This window comes from Balearica regulorum, chromosome 1, assembly GCF_011004875.1.
Source record: "Balearica regulorum gibbericeps isolate bBalReg1 chromosome 1, bBalReg1.pri, whole genome shotgun sequence".
Taxonomy (NCBI): domain Eukaryota; kingdom Metazoa; phylum Chordata; class Aves; order Gruiformes; family Gruidae; genus Balearica; species Balearica regulorum.
Window position 1 is genome coordinate 11,320,079 of NC_046184.1, and position 15,377 is coordinate 11,335,455.

At 36.0% G+C, this 15,377-nt stretch overlaps 1 protein-coding gene across 8 annotated transcripts in view; it reads left to right on the plus strand.

Annotated features, from left to right (window-relative positions):
- Positions 1–15,377, plus strand: part of CACNA2D1 (calcium voltage-gated channel auxiliary subunit alpha2delta 1) — a 419,572-nt gene that overhangs the window by 257,658 nt on the left and 146,537 nt on the right. The window lies entirely within an intron of this gene.

A 15,377-nucleotide genomic window follows, 5' to 3' on the forward strand; every position in this document is an offset into this window, starting at 1 on the left:
GACAGGCGTCCCTACTCAAGGGGAGATCCTGGCATGCAGCACACTGCCGTGCAGGAGAGCTCACAGGGCTCTTGGCTGCTCAGTATTTATTTGAGGTAAGGTGAATGACTCATATTTGCATACCGACCACAAATGTAGGTTTCTGCAAAATTTGACTTGAGTTGAACATTGATCAGCACTGTGGTTAGGTGGGCACATTGCTCAAATTAGCCCTTGGTTGTTGTGTCATTATCTGACTGCAAATCCACTTTGAGCCAGATGCATCCATCATGACCAGATGCATTCATTATGACTGCCACTGGTAGTTATTGCTTGAGCAAGGTTATGGGAAATAAAGGTCAGGTTGGGGTGGGGGGGAGGGGTAGGTGAGGACACCATCACAGCAAGACCATAAAGATTTTTAAGGGTCTTTCAGATAAAGAGAGGCTAAGAGACCTGGGATAGTTCAGCCTGGAGATGAGAAGGCTCATCCATATGTATAAATACCAGATGAGAGGGGCTGAAGAAGATGGAGCCAGACTCTTCTCTGTAGGGCCCAGTGGCAGGACAAGAGGCAATAGACATAAATTAAAACCCATTAAATTCCATCTCAACAAAGAAAAAACTTCTTTATTGTGAGTGTGGTCAAACACTGGCACAGATTGCCCAGAGAGGTTATGGAGTCTCCATCCTGGAGGTATTCAAAACCCAACTGGATACAATCCAGGATAAGCTGCCCTAGCTGACCCTCCTTGAGCGGGGAGTTGGACTAGGTGATCTCAGAGGTCCCCTCCAATCTCAAGAGTTCTGTGATGTTGTGAATTTGAACATAGCAGCAGCCCAAGACCTGGCTAACCCACTGTCAATTAAGTACTGTGCTCAAGCACGGAGTGGGAGAACGCTTAATCACTTCAACTGATAATAGCTACATGCAGCTCAAGGGGCACAGGTTTAGCTGCATACCATAGCTTTATTGTTCCCTGACCGATGTTACCTAAACAGAGACACAAAAGCTTTATATGTAACTGTAACAGATCAATCAATAGCTTTCAGTATTCCTGTACTATAAAATGAATGTGCTGATTGCATTTAGTTATGCATACAAAATACAGTGTCAATATAATTTATTTTGTTTACTGTATACTGTAATTTCTCTGTGTTCTTCAGAGTATCGTACAAGTTATGAACACTTATATAAATACTGTTCAGGTCTTGGTAAAGTGTTTCTCAGAGATGCTTGATGAGTGACAATTTCTTCTGTGAGACTTTTTTTTACCATCTTCTTTGAATCCATTTCTTATTAGTAGTAGTTGACTATAAAAGGAGTTCCATACTGATACTGGACATGAGCTTAAAGTCAGGGAGCTTACTTCAAACTTGGTGTCTTGAAAATTGTCTTCCTGTGGAGCCTGGAGCTCAGCCATATGGGTCTTCCTACCTTGTAGCTCCATTATGGAAACCTGAAACCTCAAATTTCAGGGGTCTTGGGACTCATTCTCCCACCAGGGTATCCATGGAAAATTATCCATTAACTTTTTCTTGAATTCTAACTCACTTGAAAAAATGATTCTGTCATCTAAGTAATTGTATTATACAACAATTAAAAGATTGACTCCAATTCTGTACTCCATTATTTATTTGTTTTAGCTTGTTCTCTGTGTTCTGGTTTTGAAAAAGGGAAAAAAATGGAAACATGAATGATTGATCTTAGAAGTGGGAAAGTTTTTCAGAGTTTATTGGAGTTATTTCTCTGAGTTATTTTAAACTTAACCGTCCCTAATACCCATTGAGAAATATGAATCTCAATTACATGTTTGCCCTCAACAAGCTGCATTGTGTTGAGGATTCACTGCATTATCTCTTGTTCATCTTTAAGATAATAATGGCTGTCCCTTATCTTGTGAGAGCCTGCCACGAAATCAAAAAAGTTATCTGACAATTAGGTAGCATCTGTTCTTAGATTAAATAGTTGTATTACAGGAATTAATTACTTGGTTAAGAATTTTGGGAATGCAGAAGATGTCCAGATTGGCTCAAACAAAATGGATATTAAGTTACCTATGGATTACCAGGCTGACAGGTTGCAAGGCTGACTGTGGTAAAAGTCTCGATCGCCTGCAAAAAATCTATTTGCACTGGGGTTTTTTGAGGATGAGCCTAGAAAACAGTTTAGTGTTTTAGGCAGTTTGCTGTACGTGGATGTCTGAGACCATGCTGATCTAATAGAAAGTCACAGGATAATAGTCTCTTGCCACTAGCTTAAGTGCAAGGTGAAATGGAAACATTTATTTTCCAGATGAGACATTGATTTAGTAACAGCTTTCTATTACTGCAAATTACTGATACAGAAGTTAGCATTTCCCCCTCTTTGAAGCAGCCTGGTGAGTTCAGAATGAGTTACATGCTCCAGCAGCTTCACATAGCTAAAAGCTGTTTGGCTTCAATAACAGACTTGTTATCCAAAATATGGACCACACTTAGAGGAAATATAAAATCACAATTATTATTGTTGAGGGGTGTGCTTGTCTCGTATATTTTTCTCTGTCTCTCTCTTTTTTTTTTTTTTCCTTTTCTTTATTTTTCCTTTCTTTGACATGTAGGAACATGCACACTCTGGAAATGTTGAAATCATTTCCTTATGATTTTCCAGTACATCTCATCCCATCTACAGTTATTGTTGGTTGCTTTTACAAGAGTTTTGTTGTATGTTATAGCAAAACTCTGTTGCTTCATTTTAGATATGATGAAGTTATTTTTCTTCATTCCATAATATTTATTTTAAGGTATTTTCTGCTGTTCTTTCCCTATGGAGTGATCCTGTTCTGTAGAAGCTGAGAAAGGGGGAGAGCAGTGTCAAGCTTGTAGGACTCTTCTTCAGAGACTGGTAACTTCCTGGAGTGTCTTGGATTGTTTGAAACAATCATATTGAAGTGTGGTAAAATACACGGTACATAAATATACATAAATATATAGTAAATTGATCTGAAAAACTAAGGAATATAAGAAAAATAATAAAGCATTGCTTGCATTTAATATAATTTTATATATATAATAATTTAATATATATTGCTTGTGTATTATCCAGCAAGGAACTTCTTTAGTTCATGTAGTTTTTCTTTCCGTGATCTCTGACAGATTTTTTGCACATTTTCTTCAGCATGAGAATATTGGAATGTAACATCACCATCAGGCAAATAGGAGGCTAAAAGATATGGTAATGGCATTGTGATCATAACAGAAGCAGAGATAAAATAAATCAGAGACAATAAAAGCATGTTGTGTGTCATATAAACCTTAACTTCTGTGTGCTCGTAATCAGCCATTATCAGATTCAGCATGAAATTAGAATAGATTTCTTACATAAACTAAGAAAAGTTGTGTTTTGGTTTTGGTTTTTCTCTTAAACTTCTTAATTTACCTGATCTTGAAAAACTTTTACCTACTCAAAGATCATGTAGGTCCCTTTAGGCTGACTTGACACAGAGCTCTGAAAGGCTAAAGGTTCACTTATTATAACAGCAGAGATACTGTCTATGGTGCAAAATGTTTTATGAGACATCATCTAATGAAAGATCTGGCTCTTTTCTAAATATATATCTACACATGTTCTATAGAAAGAATATTTTCTGAACAAAAACTCTTGGGGCATTTACCTTGTTTGCTGGATTTTGGAATTTTATTTCATGTCTACTCAGCTTAGAAACATTTTGCTTTTAGAATTTAATATTCTAATCATTCCCTGATACCATTTCTTGAATACATTTTCATAATGCATTTTGCTGAAACACCATGAACTTCTGTGAAAAAACATAAATTAATGATAACCAGAGAATTTAAATTCTATACACTACCCAAGTCAAACTTGTTGGTGCCCTTTTTAAAAAACTAGTTTACATAAATAGAGAAAATGCAGTTGTATGCATTTTTATATGTTAATTATTTTAGATTTTTGTGTAGCATGTAAATGAATAAGACAAATATGAGACTTTTTTTTGTAGCTGGCTCAGTGTTTGGTTTTTTTTTTAATTTTAAAACAAAGCACACCTTTTCTCTTTTTAAAGGGGCATTTATGGCTAACACTATCAGAAACTTTGTGCACCCACAAAAATAAGTGAAGAAATTGCATCCCTCAAAATAAAAAGCACACAATCAATCTCCCAGTCACTTAGCAATGCATCAGGAAGCATTCTGCAAATGCACTTCAGAGTATGGATTTGTCTCTGCTTTGTAAATTAGTAATGGGATTTGAAGTATCAGAAGTCTGTTTGTTTTCATCATGTGGCAGGTTCTGAAGGATTTCTCTCCTAGTGGTTTTTTTCTTTGAGACCTGGCCTGACAAAAACTCTTTTGATCTCAGATAGTTATCTGAGATGTTAGTGTCTCATAAAGCTTCCCAAGAAAGACAGGCGAAAAGCCGAAATCTGGTTTTAGCTAATTTATAAAATGTATTAAGATACAAGATGAAGAGAGAACTTTATTTTCATTTCTGCATTCACTATTTCTCTGCTGTCACTTCTGAGTACCTCCAAATGCAGTCACGGATTATATCTAGGAAGATGCTTTTTTTTTTTTTTTTTTTCATTTAACTGCCAGAAAATATTGTTTAAATTACATAAAAATCAATAGGAAAAACCAGGAAGTTTCCTCACAGAAAAAGAAAAGGATCAAGTGCTTGCTTCTCTTTTCACAGTATAAGGGTTCTCGACAAATATCATGAACCTTTTGCTTTGATGAATGAAAAAATGGACTAAAATCCTATTTTAAAAGAGAAAAGAAAAAAAACCTCTTTGATTTGCAAGAACATGTTTGTAAAGTTAATGATAAATACATGAATCAAATTCTCTCAGAAGCCCTGATTAACTGTTAATTTAACTATCCATAGCCCTTTCATGTCATCCGTAAAAGAGGGAGTACTCCTATAATGGTCTCTTTCTAGCCCTTCTTTGAAATATCATAGAGAACTCATTAAATATTGAAACAAAACTTGAACAATCTTTCTAAGGCAGCATAGAGTTAGAAGTTCCCTCCAGTAATATTCATATTTTTTAAAAAGTCACACCCTGGTCCAGGGCAGCTTTAAATCTAACATCATGCAGCAGTGATTGAAGACGACTATCACTTTACCTGTATCTTACCCTAGTGTGCTAATACTCTATGTATACTCTTCTATATCAATCAAGCAATATTGTTCATCATGAAGAGAAGATTCAGATTTATGCTGATATTTATTTCCCCAATTCTCTCAAATGAATATTTGTGGTATTTTGGGGGTGGGTGGGAGAAGCACATATTGAAAAATTTCTGAGTTTATGTATTCAAGAGAAAATTCAGTTTTCCAGTGCCATAGACTGTTTCCTCCCTGATGATTACAGGGTGCATGTTAATTCAGTTTCAATCTCTTATTGGTTACTGGTCATTAGTATAATTTTTTTTGAAAGAGCCAATTTATATGGAGTGCTCCTTTAGTAATAGAGATGTTTAGTCTCTCAAAAGGAAGGAAGAAGTCGCTTTTAAATTATGCCATTTCAGCAGACTAAAAAAAGCTTAATTTTGATCAAAACAGTTTGTATAGTTCCATTGCCGGAAACTGAATGAGAATGTAAATGTCATTGAGATGATGATTGGTCTCAATGACTTCATTTTCAGGCCTCTGGAGATGATGCTTAGGGTGATTATACCAAAAGCCTGACAACGACAAACAAAATTCAAAACCTGTTCATGATGCAACTAATAAAAGCAGAAAACTGTGGGAAGAGTCCTGAAAAACTTATGAAGAATATATATATTTCCACAACAAATATTTTCAAAAATCAAATTAAAAACTAAAAAAAAAAAAACCCAACAAAAAAACCCCAAACACATTCAAAATACCATTTTGCTATTTGAAGTTTTATTAATCCCAGAAAAAGCAACAGGTCCCCTTTCCCAACCCCAAACCCTTTAATTTGAGTGAGTTTAGTAGCAGTAACATATTTATATCTTCTGAAGTTTAGGGTACTGGAATGGGTTTCAGGATATTTGGGGTGATTAGCTACTTGTTCAGTGCAGCTGCTTTGTTCAAGTTGAGCTGTGTGACTCCCGAGTTTCCAGTCCATCAGGCTGGGTTAGTGACATGACGAGATCCGGTTAGTCACAGCAGCTCAATGCTGCATCTCAGCTAACGAGGTCAGGCTCTGCCTGTTTCCCACACCGCTTGTATTTCTGACTTGACGAATACCTACTGCTGTTGTGATGTATATTGGACTTCTTTTTCCTTGTCAGAGTTTAAAGCATCATGATTTTTTCTTGTAAACAAAGTGTGTGCCACAACTGTGACAGCTTCATGTATTCATAACAATTTTTGTTAAGAATAAGATGCAATTTAAAATGTAAATGATTCCTTTGGGTCATACCTAGACCGTATGGTCACTATGCCATAATAATTTTAGAAATACAAATTATGGTTGTTTTCCTAACACACGAGGATTTATTGGCTTTTGTGTTGAAAAATGCTCTGCACCGTTGGCTTTGAAGGGAAGCAGGAAGGATTTGCATATTGGATTGTTGAAACTATAGTGTCAGCATGGCTGGTAAACTGCACAGTATGATCACATCTGTTGCAGAAAAGCTTTAATAAATAGTCTAGTTAAACTGTAATTAACATATAGCGTTGAATGAAGAACATTTAACTTTGACTACAAATATTTCGAAGGAAAGAAAGTCCAGGATATCAGCTGGTGCCGTGCAATAAGCACCTTTCCGTACCCTGATATATTTATGACCAGCAGTCTCCTATGCACCTTGCTAGACTAAAAAAGTGAAATTGCTTTAAACTGCCTCTCTCTTTGGTTGTTTTTCTACAGTCCCTCTAGACATACTCACCAGCTCTACTTCTGGTACACACATCATTTCTGAACATCAATGGCCGTGTTAGCTCTCATGTTTCACGTGCAATGGCACCAATACTGAGACACATTGGGACCTCTCTGCTTCTGATTTTTTAACTGTTGGAAGGTGCACCTTCTATGAGAATTTTCACAGTCAGATATAATCCCCTTTCTATTACCCATGTCCTTGAGGCTACCTTGCTTCTTTTCATAGGTCTTTCAGACCATGCTCTTCACTGACAGGGCTTTTTGATTTCATGTCATTGGTATAAACCACTACAAATACTGAAATGGTGTTTAAAACTGATCTTTTACAAGCTTCAGTAGTAATATATTCTTTAGCAATGCAGCCCCCTGATGAGTTATTATCCAGTCTACATTTATCGTATCCATTTTCCCACTCTTCACTTTAACTAACAGTTATTCTATGTACATAATTTTAAATGTTTTGCTGACATCCAGACAGATTACTTGAACTGCATTCTTCCTCCACATCCCCCAAGCATCAAAGAAATACCTATTTAGAGTTAATGTATTACTCTGATAATCATATTTTAACTTATATCTTATTTTCTTTTCACTTCTATGTTTTTCCTCTTTCATTATTTATTCTTAAAGCATGCATTATAGGTCTCTTGATTACTTGGATCACTTCTTCCATCTGGCTCTTCTTAAATGGTTGTCCCGTATCCATGTGGTTCTATGGTACTATTGTTACAAATCCTTCTAGTAAATTCACAAACCCATTCTTTTGGAATTTAGCGACGGAGATTACCCATTCCCTCGGTTTGAATGGACTAAGTTTTTACTTTTATTCAGTGTTGTAATTTCTGTTTCTGCATCCTTATCCTCAAACTTCAGTTATATTTGCCAGCTTTTGGTTTTAATTTGACTTTATAGCCTTTGTCACAATGGTCATACCCAAATCTTTGCTCTCCTATGGTAACTGCATTGTTTGTGGGAGGGCTACATCCTTACTCGCAAAATAAGGAGGCAAGCTAAGGTCAGAATATTAAATGCATCTACCGAATGCAACTGTCTGAATGCATGCTCTCCACCATAACTGTAAGGTAGTTTACCTTCTGCAGACAGCACTAAGCACCATTGCTTTGACCATAGGGGAAACCTATCTAGAATGTTTAGAGTTAGGTTTGTGTTGCAACTTACTTTCTGATAGCTTGTCTTTGCCAATACGCTAACTAAGCACTGTCTTAAAGCCTGAATTTATCCACAGGCAGGCAATTCATCAGTGTGCATTTCTCAAACAATGTATTATTTGATATTATGTAAAGTAGTTGCATATGTACTCAACCTGTCAATGGCTTTGTTCTTTCTGCTTTCCAAGATTATATAACCAGTAGGCACTACATACTGGCAACATGCAATTATTATTTTTTTTTTTATTGCCTCCCTTCATTTTTTTAATTTAAAAAAAAACAAAACCAAAAACAAAATAAAAGCAACAACAAAAAAAAAAAACAACCAGAAAGCCAACTGCATTTTAGATGACACTGATGGAGGATGTTTGATAGTAAGCTTGACAGAAGAAAACAATACATCATCCTGAGCTTTGAACTGCTTTCTGGAAGATATTCATCAAAAGACTGGTGAGCATTAAGGGACAACTAGGGTTCTCTTTAGTAGGTAGAATACATTTCTCTTTCTCAGTAAGCAGAGGAGGAGTCTTTCATGGACTGGAGTCACCGTGAAAACATCTAGTTCTTGTTCTGGGCTATATTTTTGCCCAGGCACAGTACCACTGTACCAAACGCCACACTGTATAAGGAGTATAACTAAAAAAAAGTTCTTTAGCAAGAATGTATTTAATATGTTGTATATTCCACTTGGATGAGATGCATTTTTCTGCTACTTAAAAAAGGGAAAACCTGCTTGAAATTTCCTTAGGGCAGCATAATTCACTGCCCACTTAAAATAATTGTTACTGGGATGGTTCATAAAACACTTAACTACCTTGCAGAAGAGCCTCATCTGAAGCTATTCTTTAAATAGCTTTGCATGTCTACCACTTTATATCGGTAAATTTCTTCCTGTTATTTCTACGTCACAGTCAATCTAATGTTTGTATCACTATTAGGTCAATAATTATTGATCACTTAGTCATTCAGCATAATTGTTTAGTGCTACTATGAATTAAGGTACAAATTGATAATGCAGAGCTATCCCTTTTTATTTCAGTAATTTTTCTAGGAAGGTAGAAGCAAATATGCAATAATTTCTGAAGATTAAGGGATTTTTGATATTTAAAATGTGATACTTTATTATACATGTGCCTCAGCACATGGCTTAGGTTTCTTGTTTCAAAACCCAAATGCTTAAAGCTTCTATAAAAATGACTCATGGATGTAGAAATAATTTACGTGCTTTGCCCACTGCTGGAAGGGACAATATGCACAATCAAGTTCAATTTCCTGCAGCCATAGCTCTATGTCACCCATGCAGATCTCACCAAGGGGAGTAGATGTCCAGTTCAAAAGTCCACATCCTGCAAATTATCTACTCTTTTGGCACTGCAAGATATGGGTCACAAAATACTTTCCAGTTGCTTTCCACCTGTAGTAGGAACTACTTAAGAACTAAGTAGAATATCAATGGCAGTGTTAAAGTGTGTCACAGGAAAAAATGCAAGAGAGATTGAGTGCATTTTATTCCCACAATAGCAGTACATTTGCTAAGTCAAAACGTGAAATGGAAAATTTTGGCAATTTATTTAAAAATCTCTTTAGTATGAGTAGCTACTGGAAGACTTCCAGGAAAGAGTTCAAAGTAGGACAAGCATATACCCTTCGTATACTTCTAATCTGCTGAAATTTGTGGCTGAAGGGCTCCTGATCAAGGTTAATATCTTTGTATTTCATATTCCTCAGCAGATGTTTTCTTCTACTGTGCTGGTAAGTTTTTGAAACCATATTAACTCCATCTCTTCAGCATAGTATGGCAAAAGATTAGTATTGTGCAAATAAGTGTACATATATATATGGTTTGGGGTTTGTTTTTTTTTTTTTTTTGGTTTTGTTTTTTCACTTCCCATTTGCTCTTGTATTAAAAGAGACAGTAAATACTTGTTCCATATTTACATTTTCCACTGGTCTTTTTATAGCCTTCTTCAATGTACTGTCCAGGGGTTTTAAGGCTTCCTCCCCACAGGCTGAAAGAATCCTTATTGAATCAATTCTTCATTAAATGAAATATATTTTGTACCTCTTATCCTTTCTGTTACCTTTGGTCGGTTGATTGCTTGAGTTTTTTAATGAGTCAAAGAGAAGTAGAAAAGCAAAGGAGGCAAAAGAAACACCATGTCAACTTTTTCTAATATTTTCTAAGACATAATTCTCCTCACTGACCTATCTGTTCCTCCCTCATCCATACCCCTGTTCTTGGTATCCTGTTTAACATGGTGATTTATCTATGGATAGGGGGTTTATCTCCTTGTTTTCCTCTTGAAATGAGAATATTAAATAGTATTTATCATTTTCAGTTAAGCTGATTGAGTGTTTCCTATGTAAACTTTAAGTTTTTCAATTAAGCTGTTTCCCTTAATCTCCTTATTTTGTTTCTTTCTGTTTCTCTTGAGATTTTAACATAAAATGAATTTTTTTTGTGATCATTCTCATCAAAATGATTCCTATAAGTAGCATTTTTGCAAGATGGAAAAGAAAAATCTTCACCTTCTTCCAGAACATTCATCCTCAGCTCAAGTGCAGCGGTAAGGAGACGCCTTCCTCTGCTTTCCAGCTGCACCGTGTTTAGTGGATGATACGGTACCTAGTGACTGTGACAAAGCAATCTGTCACATAAGCCTAAAATTAAGTATACGTTTTTGTGATGACCATTTCGCAAAGCATTCAATCTTCTGATTGAAAATATCTGAATCTTTTAATTAGTTGTGGATTTTTTGGTGTAGGAAATTACGTATGTCCCATGAAAGTGTGATTTTCAGCATTTCATGTTTCTTTTTTCACTCTCCATATACAAATGTGAGAATAAGTGCCTGTAACAGACCCCCCATAATTTCCTTTTAAGGCTTTTTTTTTTTTACCTGATACGTTAACTATACTGTTCTGCTTGGTACTCTGAGATGTTTGGGGTTTTTTTTTAACATTGCTGCATTTATCTCATTTTCTTCTCTGTGTTTTTGCACGAAGTATGGAGGTCATACAAGTGTCTCACATCTTTTCCCTTTTAGCTGAAAAATTGTGCCAACTTCTACCCTGCTTTTACCCTACTTTCCTAATTTTCTTGAAAACTCTTGAAAGCTTTTCTCACACACACTTCTTGTGCTTATTGTGGTCAGACATCACCAAACAGTGATGACATTAGGTTCTGAGCCATTGTTTTTTTCTCTGTGGACAAGAAGATTCCTTTCGGAGGATTACCTGAGCCTTCACCTCTTTGAACATCTTTTGTCACCTGACACACTTGCTTTTGATCTGCGCAAAGGAGGTTCGAGCTGAATTATTTATTCCAGCATGAAAAACAATCAGTACCCTCTGTCTTGCTGTCATTGGGATCTTCTCTGACTTTGTATATTTTAGTTCCCAGGAGACAGAATATCTTTCTGATTTCTGCAACTTTACTTATAATAAGCCTATTTTCCTTAGTACTGTTTTCCCAAAGACTTTAAGTGGTGCTAGGGTGATTTTTCCAGTCTTCTGTCTCCCATTCGTTCAACTAAATATATACATCATCCTGACATATCTCTCTCAAATACTGAAAGAAATACTGTCTTAGTGAGTCTCTGAGGAATTCTGGTATCATCCATTCCTTTTGAATTAGCCGCCCATTTCTCTCCACTTTCCATCTTTTGCCACTGCGTGTTTTTCCTTTTTATCTTCTAAGACAGCAAATTTATATGGTAGCTTTTTCACTAGCTGGTCTTTCTCTGCCTTGTTTTTGCAGTCGCCTTCTTCCATGGATTACCCATGCATCACTCAGTTCTTTGATTTAGCTGCTCTGATACAAGCAGTTTTATGTCCAGTCTCATTCTTCCTTCCTTCCATCACACCGTCTGATTCCTGCCTGATGTTAATTGCTGTTCTCACTGACATTTCCAATCTTCAGGTTTTCTCTGCCAGGAGTTCTGCCTTCTGCACACATATATACATATAGGTTATGCATATGTAACTTCTATCAGAAACAAATTTCAGAAGGAAACCATTTGGTTTTGAGTTTTCAGTGGCTAAAATGCTGAATTCCTGTTACACTCTCTTACACTCTCACTGGGAACGTATGGTGTTGTTTCAAGAGGTGATGCCTTGCTTTACTGTCTCTACAGTGACATATACAGATTGTTTATGGAGAAAGAAAATTCCACTTACGTTAACTGGAAATGCAGTGACTTGGAAGCAACAGCAATTTAACTTTATCAAAGAACATAAATTACCTTTTATTCTTTAATGCATATGCTACAGTAATAACAGCCACATTATAAAAAATATCATACTCTTTTCACTGCAAGTAAGTGGAAAATTGGGCCAAGTAGCCTTTTGGTGCTGGCTTCAGTATAGAAATTAATGTTTTTAAGTTCCTCTATAGATGGATCAGATGAACCATACAGAGTGCTTACTAATATGTTAAATCAGTGAAATGCACCTTCAAACAAGATAACAGTGTTCCATTTGGAGTAAAAGCAACTGAATATTCTTACAGTAGTCTATTTCGCTCCTTTAAAAAAAATAATGGAAAAGCATCGTATTCTATAGATCCCATTAGGCCAAGTCTTGATCATTTGAAAATGTTGTTGTCAAGTCCGATTTATTTTTTTTTTTCAGTCTTTGTTCCTTTTTTCCAGTTTTGATACATTTCTGATTTTATTCTGAAAGAATGATAATTAAGTGGCTTCACGCTTATGTTTCCTTGCAAAAGCTCCGCTCCTGATATTCTGGAGGTACAGGATTTAAAACCCACATAGCTGCACCTAACCTTTATGTTATTGTATAATGTCAATTTAAGGTGGACATTTTGGAGGATTGGGACCAATTCTCCCCGTACCTTGACAACAATGCTAACTTTGCTGTGAAATGAAGAACATTTGCTTTAGGATGTCACTTCATAACATCTAAGTATGGAATAAGAACATTTGGAAATACATCTGTATAAATGTCACCGACCATGATGACTGGATTGATAAAGAATCCTTTTAAAGTTAGCCACACAGCTGCTGTGATTTCACCATGAAAAAAATACTTTTTGTGACTCTTAAATCAGGATAGCGCTCTCTGTGCCATTTTTTTCCTGTTAAATATGTTTCTAATGTAGTTCAGTAAGCCATTATTGAAATTGTTTCACTGTGAATAATTACTTTCTACGGCTTTTGAATACATTAGCTAGGGGAAAAATTGATTACAATAATTGCTAAGATTAATTGTGGCATTGATTTTATTTGTATAGATAGCTTCTGGTTAAAGGAAGGCATTTTTGACCATCAGCAAGAAATTATTACCTTGCAGGACAGACTCTGAAATGTGGTCTGGTCTTGAGAAGGAATTGTTCCCTAATGCTCTGCTGTTGTGAGATTTCACATGGCCTGAAAGTGTTGTCTGCTTGTTCCGTTAGTATTCCAATTTCATCAAAGTCTTTCCTTTCTTTTAATTCACTTCGGCTAATTTTCTGTTTATCATCTGCTATTCTGAATATTACTTAAGAGATCTGAATAATTACTCATAGCTTGTAGAGGATGGCACCTGCTCCATCTTTCTTACAGCCACAGTGTTGCTTGCAGATTGAAAGTTTTGAGCTCTTTGCCCTTCTACTCAGGACACGTTTTTGTCTGTTTTAGCCTGAAGTGGAGTTGAGAGGATATGTATGAGCAAATAGACTGTTTTAAGGGTCAGTTCTGTGCACTAATAATAATCAGCATTTTCAGTCCGCAAGGGGAAAGCGTGTCACTGAGCTTAATGGAAGTGAAGTTGTGCGGAGATGAAATCATGGACGAGAAGTATCAGTTCGTAGGTTATTGTTGGAGAAATAATTCCTGACCATGGTGGAAAGTTTTCCTTTCTAAAGATTTTCACAGGCTTCGTGAATAAACGAAAAAGGTCAATTGGCCTACTTGTACCAAAAGACAGATGTGAGTCTGTGTGTGTGACAAGGTTACACAACTATCAAGTTTTAGATTATTTTTACTCTGCTTAAAATCAGTGGGATAATTTGAAGAGCGGACAGTGTTTGGTGTAAGGATGGAAAGATATCATTCAAGATCGCCATGAATTTAGAACTGTAAAAGACACTGACCAAAGTCATCACTGGGTTTTAGGATCATCTGTCTAAGCAGTTAACGATAATGTTAAAATCAAGTCTTTAAATGCTTTTAGTAGTAGAAATGCTATAATGTGGAGAAAGGCAATGGAGTATCAAAATGATGACTTCAATATAAAAATGAACATGATACATATGAAAATGATAAGGAAGTGGAAAGCTGTTACTTTGAAAAGATCAATACAAAAAAATTCAATAGAAGTTGACAAGAGAAGTGAGAGCTCTTTGCTTGAATAAGATGAATATAAAACAGGGAGGAATAGAATCTGACAAGTAAGTGAAAGATCGCTGCTTGCATGCGATCAATATAAAAACAAATGCAATGCACAGTGACAAAAAATAGAGGATTTTTGCAAGAATAAGATTAATATGTACAATAGGAAAATACAGATCATTGCATCAGAAAGATCAGGGCATGTGATAATGTATATAAAGAATAATGTTACTCTAGTGTACTTGCTTCTTTTATTATTATGCTTTTAATTTTTTTTAAGTTACTCATTGAGATCTGCTGTTATTTGGTCACCCTGTGGCAATAATGTTTAGTTCTTTTTTCTTTTTCCTTTCTTTAATAGCTTTTGCACATTACTGCAAATCACAGGAAAGTCTCAGGGAAGTGAAGGAAGTATTTTGGTACAGACTTCTGAAGAATATTGTCTGCATGTTTGGAAGGGGTAGATCCAAATTCATATCCTCTGTATGAACTCTTTTCAGTGACTTGGACCTTCTTTTCTATGTGGTTACTGCAGAAAGCCACAAACACTGGGTTCAAGAGGTTCTGAATTAAACACAAAGTCTGATCTTTGTGTCTGTGGGTGGTACATTCCATTTTCTGTTTGTAGCAGGTTTTCTGCAATCATTTTCCCCCTTATTCTTTTTTTTTACATGGAGTTGTGTGTATATATATATATATGGCTTTCTGCTGAGCTTATTTTCTTCCTTTTCCTCCTCCTGAGTAATGGCAGATATGACAGGCCTACAGGATCAGAGAGGGAGATGAATGCCTTTGCTTTCCCACTAATAAAGTCCAACAAAGGGAGAGTTCCAAGTGGATGGGCACTAATAAACCAACACAACATACCATCAAATGTGGGTATGTTCAGTGCCTGCTCTCCTTGTTTCTACATAAATGTTTAGCACACAGTTCTAATTTACCAGCTCCGGCAGAGCCTTCACAGCACTGAGGTCTTCCATACCTATGTGTAATAATGGCGTTGAAGAATCACAGTATGGATGAGGCTGGAAGGAACCTATGGA